Raw genomic sequence first — 14,001 nt, forward strand, 5'->3', positions numbered from 1 at the left:
ACCTCAGCTGTTTGAAAGTTAACACTAAGAATGTGGAAACAAGACAGGTGAGCAGAGCTACTTCTGCCAGGATAAATAACAGGGTAAGCATGCCTGTGTTTTTTACCATAGTCCACTGTCATGGGGTAGAGAATTGGGAACAATAAAATGAGTATTTTCACATAGATATCCAATATTATGTATTTTACCAAGTTTCCCCCCCCCCACAAAGAAAGCCTTGTCAGGTGTCTGCTTTACCAAGTCATGAGAAACACCTGCACTGAATTTTAGAGATGTGTTTTGAAAACAGAAATTTCTCCTATGTGAGAAAGAATAATGAGTTAAGAGCCAAATAGGAATGATGTAATGGCGGAAATAGTGTCTGCTGCTGCCAAGGAGGAGATCAATGGGTGTGATCGTTTTGACATATTACTCAGAAGCCACCTGCAACGACAAAATAATAATAAAAAATCAATCTGTTCATCTAGCCAGATACAATGACTCATGCCTTCAATCCCAGCGTTTCGGAGGTAGAGGCAGGAGGATCAGAGTTCCAAGTTATCCTCTAGTCTACAACATATCAAGGCTGAGGCTAACCTGGGCTACATGAGACCCTATCTCAAAAAAAAAATCATATTTGCCTACATAGTTTTAAACTAAAAATAACAACAACAAGAAACTGCTTGAGTTGACAACGTGACTACTGTTAACTGCTGGGACTCAAGAGGTCAAAATATCAAAACCAAACACACCAATATGAAAAATGTTCTGGGCACTAGGAAAGCAAGACAAAAAAAAAAAAAAAGTCAAGTCCATGGCTGTGGAAACATTCAGGAGCAGTTCAGTTTGAGAGGAGCCAGGAGCTGGTGCAGGATTCAGGGCCAGCCTGAGGATTTCATGGGCTGGAGACCTCCTGAAGAGTCAGGCCTTCAGGAGAGCAGTAACTTGGATTAACAAAGAAAACTGGATTATTCGAAAAACTTGAGCAGGGTGATATAAACCTAGACTTGGGAGGCAGAGGCAGGTGGATCTCTGTGAGTTCATGGGCAACTTGGTCTACAAAGTGAGTTTCAAGCCGGGAAAGGCTACATAGTGAGACTCTGTCTCCAAAAAAAAACAACAAAATGAAACAAACAAACAAAAAAAACCCTACCTACTACTCTCCTTGGGAAAGCCCCTGGAAATGCCAGATTCCCAGGACCACTTGGGAGTAAAAGTCTTCTGCCCCCTGCTGTACAGCCAGCTGACCCTCTGGCCTATGGCCTGAGAGCTAAGGATGGGGTTTCACATATTTACATGGTTAAGAGAAAAATCCAGGACAGACTGGGGACATATGAAAATGATATGAAATTCAAGTTTCCGGGTCCACAAATCTGTTGGAACACAGACTCCACTCTGTAACTACTTTGCAGACAAAAGCAGTTTTTGGTAGTTGTACCAGATACCATAGGGACCACAAGCCTTAAATAGTTAATGATTTTACCTAAAAAGTGTGTGACACCTGCTGTAGAATCCCTTCCACACACACTCTCTTGAGACTCCCAGTCTGAAATATTAAAATAAACATATAATGAAAGGTGATAACTCATTTAGAACTAAGTATCAAGTGTTTGCTCGCAGGCAGAATTGCTCTTAAAGTGACATCCCTGCCTGCCGTTCAGACAGCCTCCCAGGATCCCCCTGGGTTTAAGCACCAGATTACCAAGGGAGATGGGCTTGTTGGAAATGTTCTAGAAAAAGTGTTAGGGACAAGGGCATTCTGAGGAGGAAGCTGCTAACGATGTCTGGAAGGGATATGCAGTCCAGCCTTACAGGCAGACCTGGAAGGCAAGAAGTCCTGTTTCAGCCTAGCAGGAGGGTAAACCACGGCACAGACACAGGTGTGTGTATGTAGTCCAGAAATGAAAACAGCATGCATGTGGCTGAACCTGAGGGGCAGAGCAGAGCCAGCACGGAGCCTGGAGACTGACTGAAGATAAAAGCACTGATTAACACAACTCACAGTTTTCCGTGTGTCTGACACAGAGCTTTCCATGTTGATTCATTTTATTATTGTAATAGCCCTTGACCTAGGTAGTCCTGTCATTCATTACTCCCACTTTATCAATGAGGAATCTGAGACACTCCAAAATTCTATGACTTCCCAACCTGAAAGAAGAGGAGCAATAGTCGCTAGATCCAGGCTCACGTTCCTAACCGTAGCCAAGAAAGACGTCATTTCTCATCTATTGTCCCTCATGGGCAGCAGCAGCTAGGAGGTAGTGGCACAGGCCTGTAATCCCATCATTCTGGAGGCTGAAGCAAGAGGATCATGAATTTAAGGTATACATTACTTTACATATACATAGGGATATATATATATAAATTAAATAAGGGATACCTTACATATACATAGGGATACATATGTAATAAGGGATACCTTACATATATATAGGGATACATATGTAATAAGGGATACTTTACATATACATAGGGATACATATGTAATAAGGGATATCTTATATATACATAGGGATACATATGTAATAAGGGATACCTTATATATACATAGGGATACATATGTGATAAGGGATACCTTACATATACATAGGGATACATATGTAATAAGGGATACCTTACATATATATAGGGATACATATGTAATAAGGGATACCTTACATATACATAGGGATACATATGTAATAAGGGATACATAGCAAGGCCCTGACTCAAAAAACAAACAAATGGAGAAGTGAGCTGTGTCTCAGGTCCTGGAACTGTCTGACAACTGATGGGAAGAGTGGTGAGGACATCATCAGGGCACTTGACCCTGAGGACTTTTGAAGCCACACCACACAAAACTGTGGGGCAGGCAATTAAGTGTGGTGCAGACTATAAACTCCATGAAAATTAGAGAGGGGAGAAGAGGACCATTCTGGCTCACAGGGGAGCTATGCGGCTTCAGGGTGCTGGCCTTCAAGCCAGTCTTTGGGTGGTGGGAACAGGAACTATAAAGTCTACAAAAATCTTATAAACCTTCTCTGCTTGGTTTATTCCTAACTATACCTCCAACATCAAGATCAGGACCTCGTATGCCCAAGGGGCTTATTAGTATTTGTTGAATGTATGATTTAAATATATATGCATGTTTTGGGGGCTAGAGAGAAGGTTTAACAGTTAAGAGCACTTGTTGCTCTTCTAGAGGACCTGGGTTCCATTCCCAGCAGCCACATGGTGGTTCACAGCCACCCACACCTCTATTCCAGTGTGTGGTGGTTTAAATAAGAATGACCCCCATAGGCTCACATATTTGAATGCTTAGTCACCAGGGAGTGGCACTATTTGAGAAGGATTAGAAGGTGTGGCCTTGTTGGAGTAGGTGTGGTCTTGTTGAAAGAAGTGTATCACTGGAGGTGGGCTTTGAGGTTTCAAAAGCCCATGCCAGGCTCAGTCCCCACACCCTCTGCTGACTATGACCAGAATGTAGAACTCTCGGCTACTTCTCTAGCACCGTGTCTGCCTGTGCACCTTCATGCTCTTCACCATGATGCTAATGGACTAAACCTCTGAAACTGCAAGACAAGCCCCCAGTTAAACGCTTTCTTTTATAGGACTTACCTTAGTTGTGGTGTATCTTCACAGCAATAGAACAGTGACTAAGACACAGGGGATACAGTGCCCTCCTCTGACCTCTGCAAGCACCAAGAAGTTACAGATGCACACAAAACACACATAAAACAAAGTGATCAAATCTAATATATATCATATATATATATATGTATTTAGCAGGAAATACATTTACACAGTTCAAAGGTAACATGATTCAAAATGCTGGAGTGAAATTCTTGTCACTATCCTTGGTCAGCAAGCTCCTCTCTTTAGACTCAAGTGGGTTTCACATTCTTTGAGGGTTTTTTTTGTTTTTTTTTTTAGAGTTATTATGAGCATGAATAAGCAAATACACATAATGGTGTCAACTCTTAACTCTTCCCCCACAAACACATTTTAACATGAGTTATGGCATAGTGTATGTGTAGTATTCACTTGCATACAGAGAGATTTTCCCCTAACAGTTTCTAGGGATCTTTCCTCCATCTAATGTTTGCTCTGGTTTGCATTTGGGGGCACCCTGCAGAGGCGCCTGTACTGAACACTTGGTCCCCTGTAGAAGCAGTGTTCGGAAGTGGGGCTCTGGGGGAATGATTGTATTGTGAGAGTTCCCATCTTCTAAGCAGATGAATCCATTGACGGGTTCATAGCTGTATGCACTTGTGGGAGGTGGTAGGAACGGTGGAAGGTGGGACCTGATTGGAGGAAGTTGGTCACTTCACGGGCATACCCCAAAGGGGGTGTCTGATTTCTCCTCTCTTGCTCACCTGCCTCTACATCCAGCCCCATAAAGTTCTGCCTTGACCCAGGCAAAAAGTGATGGAGCCGGTTGACCTTGGACTGACGCCTCAGAAACAATGAGATAAAACATTTCTTTTTTAAAAAAATTGTTTCTCTCAGGCATTTTGTCACAGCGACCCAAGGCTGGCATCACACAGCTGTATCGACTGCACGATGTGTCTGTCACCTTATTCACTTTCCAGCCTTGGTCCTGTGTTCTTCATTTGCTGCCGGAAATGGATTATAATGTGTGCTATATGGGAGCCGATGGAGGAGGATCTGGACTAGGAAAGCAAAAGGCCGTAAAAGCACGGTGATCCTACCTTTTAGAAGTCCTCACCAGGAACGCACTGAAACAACCTTTGCCAGAGGTGACCCAGTCTAGTGAGAGATACCATGCTTTGGGGATGACAAACTTGCATTCTGTTCCTTATAACCTGCTGTTGTGAGTGGCTGTCCTCTGACCCAGGCAACCTCCACCTTGGGGAATTCAGCTGGGCCCTCTTGTAAAAGGATCACCCAGATGGGCTTGTTGACTGTTTACACCCTCTCTTGGAGGGCTGGGGAGGGTCACAGACTTGAGTACCCAGCCACTCCCTACCAGCCATTGTGTGTGATTCGGCCTTAATTGCATCTGGCCTCCTGGAGGGACAAGAGTATAAAGGCTTGGCAGGACTGCAGGAGGGGTGCTCCATCTAAGCTCCTATTGGCAAGCTCTTCTTCTTTCTGGGAGAGGATTTTTTCAGGTGCAGCCTCCTGTGAGTGGAGCGCCCTCACCCCTGTAAGTAACCCCTCACCTATGCTCTGTGAGGAAGCCCAATAAACTGTGGTTCCCCAGAGGGAATTTTGGAAGACCTTAGGAGATGTTTACGTCTTTCCATGAGATGGAATTTTAGCAATATCTGCATCCCTTTGGAGAGTTGCAGACTCCTTGGGCATTTCACATCTTAACTAGTGAAGGAGTGGTCCTGGCCTATGGAGATTAGGTTAATGAGCTAATGAACACGCATAGACTGCAGAAATATGCAGAACAGGAGAGGGAACAGTTCTTGTTCTACACTGTGGTGGTGTTTGTTATGCTGTGACCCTCAGAATTCTTTTTCTTTTGTCCTCTGTGGGGGACGATGTGGCTTAAGTTACTACTGATGGGAATGGGATTCTCTCGTTGGTGATGAAATGGTTTAAAACAAGGCCGGTCTCACAAACAGAGTTCTATTCCCAGGACCGACATCATGGAAGGAGAGAACCAAATCCCAAAAGTTGTCCTCTGACCTCCATACATATGCTTGTGACATGTCCCCACACATGTACATACATGTACATGCAATGTGTTTTTTAAAGATTATTTTTATCTTACCCATATGAGTGTTTGCCTGCATGTATATATGTGTACCACATACGAGTCTGATGCCCCCAAAGGCCAGAAGAGGGTGTCTAATCTCTTGGAGCTGAAGTTACAGATGGTTGTGAGTTGCCCTGTGAGCGCTAGGGCTTAACCCAGATCCTCTGCAACGGCAGCAAGCACCCTTAACTGCTGAGCCATCTCTCCAGCCTCCAGTACTTTTTAAAGTTAAAAAAAAAGAAAATATGCCTGGGCAGTAGTGACGCATACCTTTAGTCTTAGCACTCAGGAGGCAGAGGCAGGTGGATCTCTGTGAGTTTGAGGCCAGCCTGGTCTACAGAGTGAGTTCCAGGACAGCCAAAGTTACACAGAGAAACCCTGCCTCAAAAAAAAAAAAAAAAAAGAAAAAGAAAAAAGAAAAAAAAAAAAGAAAGAAAGAAAGAAAAAAAAGAAAAAAAGGAAAAGATTTAAAATGGATGCAGTGGCATGACACCCAAGATACTGAAATCGAACTGTAGACTTTGAATGTGTGACGTTGATGTGAATTAAACCTCGGGAAATGCTCTGGTGGGAAGGTGAGGAGGTGGAGGGGAGGAGGAGTAGAAGGAGGAGGAGGAGGAGGAGGAGGAGGAGGAGGAGGAGGAGGAAGGACTAGAATAACCCAGAGCAGAAGAGGCAAGACTGTGCAGAGAGAGCGGGCCTGGGACAGCTCTGGTCATCCAAGGGCTTCATCGTAGCCCTCAGCGGGCTGTGACCTCGGAAAAGCTCCCTCACCTCTATGTGCTTGCTTCGCCGCCTGCCTCCTTAGAGTAAAAAGAAAGAAATGAAGTGAGAACAGGGATGTACCTCCTGATGACTTAAGCCTCCAGCTTGCCTCCTGCCTAGGCTGGAGGAGGGAGGAGCAGAGGGAAGCCAGAGATAGGCAGAGAGCAGATATTTGCTAGGCTCCCCCTCCCGTTTGCCCTGCTCTGCATCCTGCCCTCTCCTTGACCTTCTAGGTCTTTGTTCATTCCATCAACCTGGAGGTCCATGCATGCAGGACAGCAAGGGAGCCAGTGAGGCTTGGATAAGGTCAAGGTCACGAGGAGGCCCAGACATGAGCCCCACTGTCAAGTGTTATTCCATGTCGAGTCACTGGTGGATCTTGGGAAGGCAGCAACTTGAAAAAATGAGGGGAGGCTCTCAGCAAACTCTCCAGGCATCGAGGGTTTTTTCCTATCATTTTCTATTGCCTACTTATAAAGAGAACATTCCCTCATTAGGGTTCCGTAGTCTCTGTTAACATGTGGTAGTAAGCTGCATTCATCTGCACGCATTTTAAGTTTTCATTGTGGGAAAGCATACTTTTTTTTTTTCTTTCGTCTTTGCCCTTTTAAGTGAACCAGACAGTGACCTTAATCTAGTGACATGGTTGTGCAACTGTCGCGCCATCCATGTCTACCCCGAAGTGAGACAGAGCACGTGAGAAGTGCGGGATCCCGAACGTTCCTCTCCTTGGCCTCTTACATTGCATGTACCGCCAACGGTTTCCTGCATCTCCATGCCCTTCTCATCAATTTTAGTTTAGCTCTTTGCTTTTGTTAACTGTCAGCCCTTGCTTGGGGAGGTGGGTAAAACAAAGAACAGAGCATGTTTGTTCCTGTTTTGTTTTTTGCAGAGGCTAAGGTGTTTTTGCAGTTTGCATGGTCAGTATCTCAATGTTTCAACCCCGCAGGCTTAAATCCCCATGTACTTGGGCAGGAAGGCAGGGATGGGAACACAATGCTTTCCAGAAGATTTGCTGTCTTCCAGGTCCGTGGATTTCCCTTGTCCTACATCCCAGGGCCAAGTCACAGATTGAAACATCGTCACTGGAGAGTGCGCAGAATTCTCAGCGCAGATGGGACAGTGGTGACAGCCGAGGCTTCTGCTCAACAGAACACAACGACCCGTGCTACTTACTCCCGCCGGTGATTGGTTGAGCAAGACATCCACACCTGGGCCCTGTCAGTGACTTCAAGAGGGTTGCTTGCTTTGTAGCTGGATTCAAAATGACATTGGTCCATTTTCTTGTTCTGTGGAAGATAAGAACTAGGAAAATGAAAAATGTTCAGTATTTGCTTGATTTATTCTTATTTTCAATATTTAAGTCTGAGGTGAAGAGAAACCACAGGGTCAGAACATAGCTTCTCAAACAAGAAAGGGGCCAGTGAAAGGCTGGGAAAGAAGATCCTGCCATGTACTTGAAGTGACAAAATCCAGGAGAGTCACTTAGTCCCAGAGACAGGGAACAATTACACAATTTTGTCCAGAAATGCAAAAGAAAGCAAAATGAAATAAAACCGCCAAAGTTTTCCATACCAAGTGTTCTGTCCTTCCCCTCTCCCTCCCTCCCTCCCTCCCTCCCTCCCTCCCTCCCATCTCCCTCCCTCCCTCCCTCCCTCCCTCCCTTCCTCCCTCCCTTTCTCCCTCTCCTTCCCTTCCAACTCTAACTTCTGCAAATGGGCACTCTGTGTTTGTAACCCTCGTGTGAAGTCCTAGGGCAGCTCATGTGTTTCTGTGGGTTTTTTTTTTTTTTTTTTTTCACCATGGTCTCCCTCAAGCACACAGGAAATAGTCAAGAACAGAGACACAAGGAAGAACTGGGTACACAGGCCCAGGTTCTAACAGGACGACAGCCAAGGCGGATGGGAAGGCAGGGGTCTCTAAGGAGACAGCCACTTTGTTCAGAGGGAAATCTATTAGTTCTGAGGATTTACAGTATAGGCTCCTAGGAGAAAAAAGAAATAAATTCCAGGGGAAATTTAATCAAATGTGGTGGGGACGGTGTTGGGAGACACAGTTTCTCTCACTCTGTAGCCCAGGCTAGCCTGTAACTCACTACATAGCACAGGCTGGCTGACACCTGGGGCAGTCATTCTGATGCAGCTTCCTGAGTGCTGAGATTATAAGCACGGAAGAAAACAACAAAACAAAACTCTTTTCTAAAGTCAGAGAAGCAAGCAGTTGGAATGGGACAGAATGGCCCAGAGAGTGTGGGAGGAGCCACATATTCCTCAACTCAGTCAGAACAAGGCAAAATAGAGCTGGGGAAAATTGACGGAAAAGCAAGGAGTGTGCTGGGATTTTAAATTCTTTTAAATACATTTAAATTTTAAATTTCAAATGCATACAAGTGAGGAAATCATTTGCCAGATCAAACCATGGACACAGGGCCAGAAGAGTCTCAGAGTTAATGCTGTGGACTTGTGACAGCAGAATAAAATGCATACGATGTTATTTTTAAAAAGTTCTGATATTTACAATTTATTGGGTTTTTTTGGTTTGTTTGTTTTATGTGAATTCATCTACACTCAACTTGGAAGCATGTTTTATGGCTGTTTAAATGGTTGTGATAGCTGAAAGGTTAAAGTTTTATTTACACACGCATGTAACTTTTGCTTTTCAGCTCATTTTATTTTCAAATAGTCCACATCTTTACCTTATGCCTACTTGATCCGTTGATTTCTGAGAGATATGTGTAGTATTCCCAAGAACAGAGGTTTGTTAATTGCATTTCTTATGGTAAAGGGGTTCCCCCAAAATATTCTGAAAGCTTGCTATTGGAGAGAGGACTGATAGATATTACATTTTTATCGATGGATTGTGCCTTTTATGAAGTGGAATGTGTCTCCTTGACATTTTTTAAGTAGTTCTTATTTTTTTAAGATTTATTTCTTTATTATGTAGACAGTGTTCTGCCTGCATATATGCCTGCACACCAGAAGAGGGCACCAGATCTCATTATAGATGGCTGCTGGGAATTGAACTCAGGACCTCTGGAAGAGCAACCAGTGCTCTTAACCTCTGAGCCATCTCTCCAGGCCCTCCTTGACATTTTTTAATCAAAATGGTTTTAGAATTTAACATTTTTTTATTCTACGTGTATGGATATTTGCCTGTATGTACATATGCACAGTGCTGGAGGAGCCCAGAAGAGGGCATCAGATCCCCTGGGATCAGAGTTAGAACTGTGAGCCTCTAGATGGGTGCTGGGGATTGAACCAGGGTCCTCTGAAACAGTAACAAGTGCTCTTAACCACTGAGCCATCTCTCCAGACCCTCCCTGACATACTTTTGTTTTGTTTGTTTCTCCAGACAGGGTTTCTCTGTGTGGCCCTAGGTGTCCTGGAACTCACTCTGAAGACCAGGCTGGCCTCAAACTCATAGAGATCCACCCGCCTCTGCTTCCTGAGTGCTGGGATTAAAGGCGTGCGCCACCATTGACTGGCTCCTCCCTGACATTTTAAATAATTTTTCCTTGCATGTTATTTTGTGTGGATCAATATTTTTCACACTTGATCTTGTTTTCCTTTCTTCTGCATCCAATTCTTTCATCGCTATTTTTTGATATTTTTTGTTGTGAGTCTAGCCTTCAACGGCTGAGCCATCTCTCCAGCCCTCAACATTATTTTTTTAAAGACATATTTATTTTTATTTTATGGTGTGAGTGTTTGCCTGCATGTGTGCATGTGTGCCATGTGTGTGCATGTGTGCCATGTGTGTGCCTGGTGCCTGGAAAGACCAGAAGGCGGCTTCAGATCCCTTAGACCTTAAGTTACAGGCAATTGTGAGGCACCATGTTTGTGGTGTATTGGGAACTGAACCCAGGTTCTCTGCAATAGCACCCTGTACTCTTAACCACTGAGGCACCTCTCCAGCCCCTTCCATTGCCACTTTACAATGCAGATTGAACCAGCAGCAAGAAAAACCTGTAATTTTAACATTTGTATTAATTATTTTTAACCAGACAAAAATCTCCTAGGCTATTAGACTACAGACTACAGTTACAAAACGAAAAACAAACAAAAAAACCATTGATGTATAACTTACAAATTATAAAATTCGTTTTTCAAGTGACTCTGTCTCTATGATCCATTTCTTAAAACGTCTTTATTGCTTGTTAAAGTAGTAATGAATTGTACTTAAGGTCTGAGTGTATATTGTCTTTCCCTGCTATAAACCTACAGTTGCCTAAGAATCTCAGAAAGAAAAGAAAAAAAATTGTAAGGAACATGTGTTATATACATAATGGAAAATTTCCCAGCCATAAAAAAGAATATTGAACAAAGCAGGCAGAGATCTGTGAGTTTAATGCAAGCCTGATCTACACAGCAAGTTCCAGACAAGTCTGTAGAAAAGTCCAGTCTCAAAAGAGAAAAAAAAAAAAAACAGGAAATTATCTGCAACTGAGATAACCATATTGAGTGAATTAAGCCATTCATGATAAATCTCATGTTTTCTTTCATTACAGTTTCTAGATTTTATATGACTACTTAAAAAAAGTGTCCCTGTAAATTAGATAGTTATAGATGTAGATATGGCTTGAAAGTAGAAATGAAGCTATCATTTCTGGTTAGTTTTTATTTTCAACTTGACGCACCCTAGTGTTATGAATTATGGACGCGTAGGAAAGCCCCAGCTGGCCAGGCCAGGGTGTCCCACTCGTGCAGGGAACCATGCTGGCATGCTGGGAAGGTGCAGCGACAGGCTGGCTGGTGACCTACTACTTCATACGGGCATGGCGGCGGTTGGCTGTGGGTGGACATTCACAACCCAGACACTACATCCATGTAGAAATGGTTTATTATAATAGAGAGACAAAGAGAAGATAGGAAAGAAGAAAGAAAAAGAGAGAGGGGGTTGAGGGGGGCACACCTCCTGGGAGGGGAGGGAGGGAGGGAGAGAGAGAGAGAGAGAGAGAGAGAGAGAGAGAGAGAGAGAGAGAGAGAGAGAGGCCAAGTGGGTCAGAATATTAACAGAGTTCTATGGGAAGAAGAAACTTCTACTGAGGAATTGCCCAGAGCATATCACCCTGTAGCCATGTCTATAAGAGATTGTCTTGGTTAATGATTGCTGTGGGAGGGCCTAGCCCACTGTGGGCGGTACCATCCTTAGGCAAGTGTGGCTGGCCTGCTTGAGAAAGCCAGGTAACCACCAGCGGGTGAATGAGCCCGAGAGCGAGCCAGGAAGTAGCCGTGTCCTCCATGGTTTTTGCTTCAGTTCCTCCTGCTTCTTGTCCTGCGTTCCCTGCAGGATGATTTTACACCTGGAAGGGTGAGCAGCAATCCCTCCACACCCCTTCAAATCTTCACTCTTTAACGGGATCTGTGGCTTACAGCCACTCCTTTCCACTCCTAGCCCAAGGTGGCTGCTTATCTTTTTTCATAGATTTACATCTCTTGGACACTTCATGAAATAGAATTACATAACACTGAGGTCTTTTAAACCTGTTTTCTCTTACTTAATATGCTAGTTTTAAATCGATTCTTGTTATATAATATCCCACTGTGTGCAATATGATAATGTATTTATCGGTAAGTACTTGAGTTCCAATTCTGAATGTTATGAATGATGAGGCAAGAGTGTTCATATACGAGCAAGTCTTTGGTGAAGGCCCATGCTTTCCTTTTTCTCAGACAGATCCCTAGAAATGGAATTGTGTTGATTCTCTGTTTAACTTTCAAGGAGCTGCCAAAGTGTTTACCGGAGTTCACAGAGTGGGGACCATTTCTACCCTGAGGATGAAGTTATTGATCAGTCTGTGGGTGCCTGTGGGGGGTGCCAAACAGGTGGTGGTGTGTACATGCTCCCTAAAGTGCAGAGTCATCCTGTGTCTGCATTTGTGCTTAGAATGGAGTCCACGGCTGCTTGTAAAGCAAAGCACAGTCTGCAAACCCACACAAGTGGAGTCACTTAGGAGACACAGCCCCATGGCTGGGGCAGTCACAGAAATAACGCTACATAGCCATCCCGCCATGTCCAGGGCTACTGGTTCCAGCATATTGCTTCCCACCAGGAACACACAAATCCATAGGTGCTCAAGCCTCTAATATGAAATGACAAGGATCTGCCTGACTTATGTCCATCCATGTTACAGGCCACTATTTATTATAAATCATCTCTAAAAGCCTAATTCAATGTAAATGCTACGTAAATAGTTGTGATACTGTATTGCTTCTGGAATAAACAGCATAAATAAATTAATAAAGAGGAATAGTCCGTTTTTTTTTTTACAGATACTTTTTCCCTTTATGCTGGAGATCAAATCCAGAGCCTTTCACATATTAGGCAATACTCTTACCATTGAACTATACCTGCTGTCCTCAGACACAATTTTTTTTCAAGACATAGTTTCTCTGTGTAGACCTAGCTGTCCTGAAACTTGCTTTGTAGACCAGGCTGGCCTCAAGCTCACAGAGATCCACCTGCCTCTGCCTCCCAAGTGCTGGGATTAAAGGCATGTACCACCAGCGCCCAGCCCTCAGATGCAAGTTTTAAAAAGATTTATTTTATTTTATGTCTGTGAGGGATGCCTGCTTGTATTTATGTACACCATGGACATGCTTGGTGCCTGGGGAGGCCAGAAGAGGAACTGGAGTTACACATGATTGTGAGTGACTACGTAGGTACTGAGAAGTGAACCTGAGTCCTCTGGAAGGGTAGCAAGTGCTCTTAAGCACAGAACCAATTTTTTCCAGTACCCAGATACAATTTTTTTGATCAAATATTTTTAATCTGTGGTTGGTTGACCCAGAAGACAGAGAGGGCCAAGTCCACACATACGGTGTCAGGAACAGGTCAATGAATGTCCACAAGAGGCTTCGGTGAAGGAACGGACAGCTGATAGGGCGATCAAGGAGCACTGAAGGAATTAGCTCCATGTGGAGGCCTGAAGGATGAGCCCTGGGTACTCAGGCCACGACTGTGCAGAAGAAAGAGCTGAAGGGAATAACCATATGCTGCATTTCCTTGTTAGTCACAAACTTCTTCACGGATCCCGGAGCTGGGTTCTGCTGTCCCAGCACCTGCATTCAGTGATACTTGGGGCTTTACCTGTGCTTTCTCTGAATTGAGTAGGCCAGCCTCGCCTCACCACTTTTAAAATGAAGAGTCATGCCAGAGTTTAAAGAGTGATAAAGGAGGGACCGCCGAGATAGTTCAGTCGGTGAGAGGCTTACCATATAACCATGGCGTCTTAGCCACTGTTCTATTGCTGTGAAGAGACACCATGACCAAGGCAACTGTTATTAGAGAAGCATTTAGGTGGGGGCCACCATAGAGTTTCAGAAGTTTAGTCCATTATCGTTATGTTGGCATGGAGGCAGGCATTGGAAGAATAGCTGAGAGCTACATCCTGATCCATAGGCAGAGAGAAGGGCCACCCTCAGTGATACTTTCTCCAACAAGGCCACACCTCTTAATCCTTCTAATCCTTTCAAACAGTTCCACTCCCTGGTGACCAAGCATTCAAATATATGAGCCTATGGGGGCCATTCTCATTCAAACCACCA

The sequence above is a fragment of the Peromyscus eremicus genome, chromosome 1, assembly GCF_949786415.1.
Source record: "Peromyscus eremicus chromosome 1, PerEre_H2_v1, whole genome shotgun sequence".
In the NCBI taxonomy this organism is placed as follows: Eukaryota; Metazoa; Chordata; class Mammalia; order Rodentia; family Cricetidae; genus Peromyscus; species Peromyscus eremicus.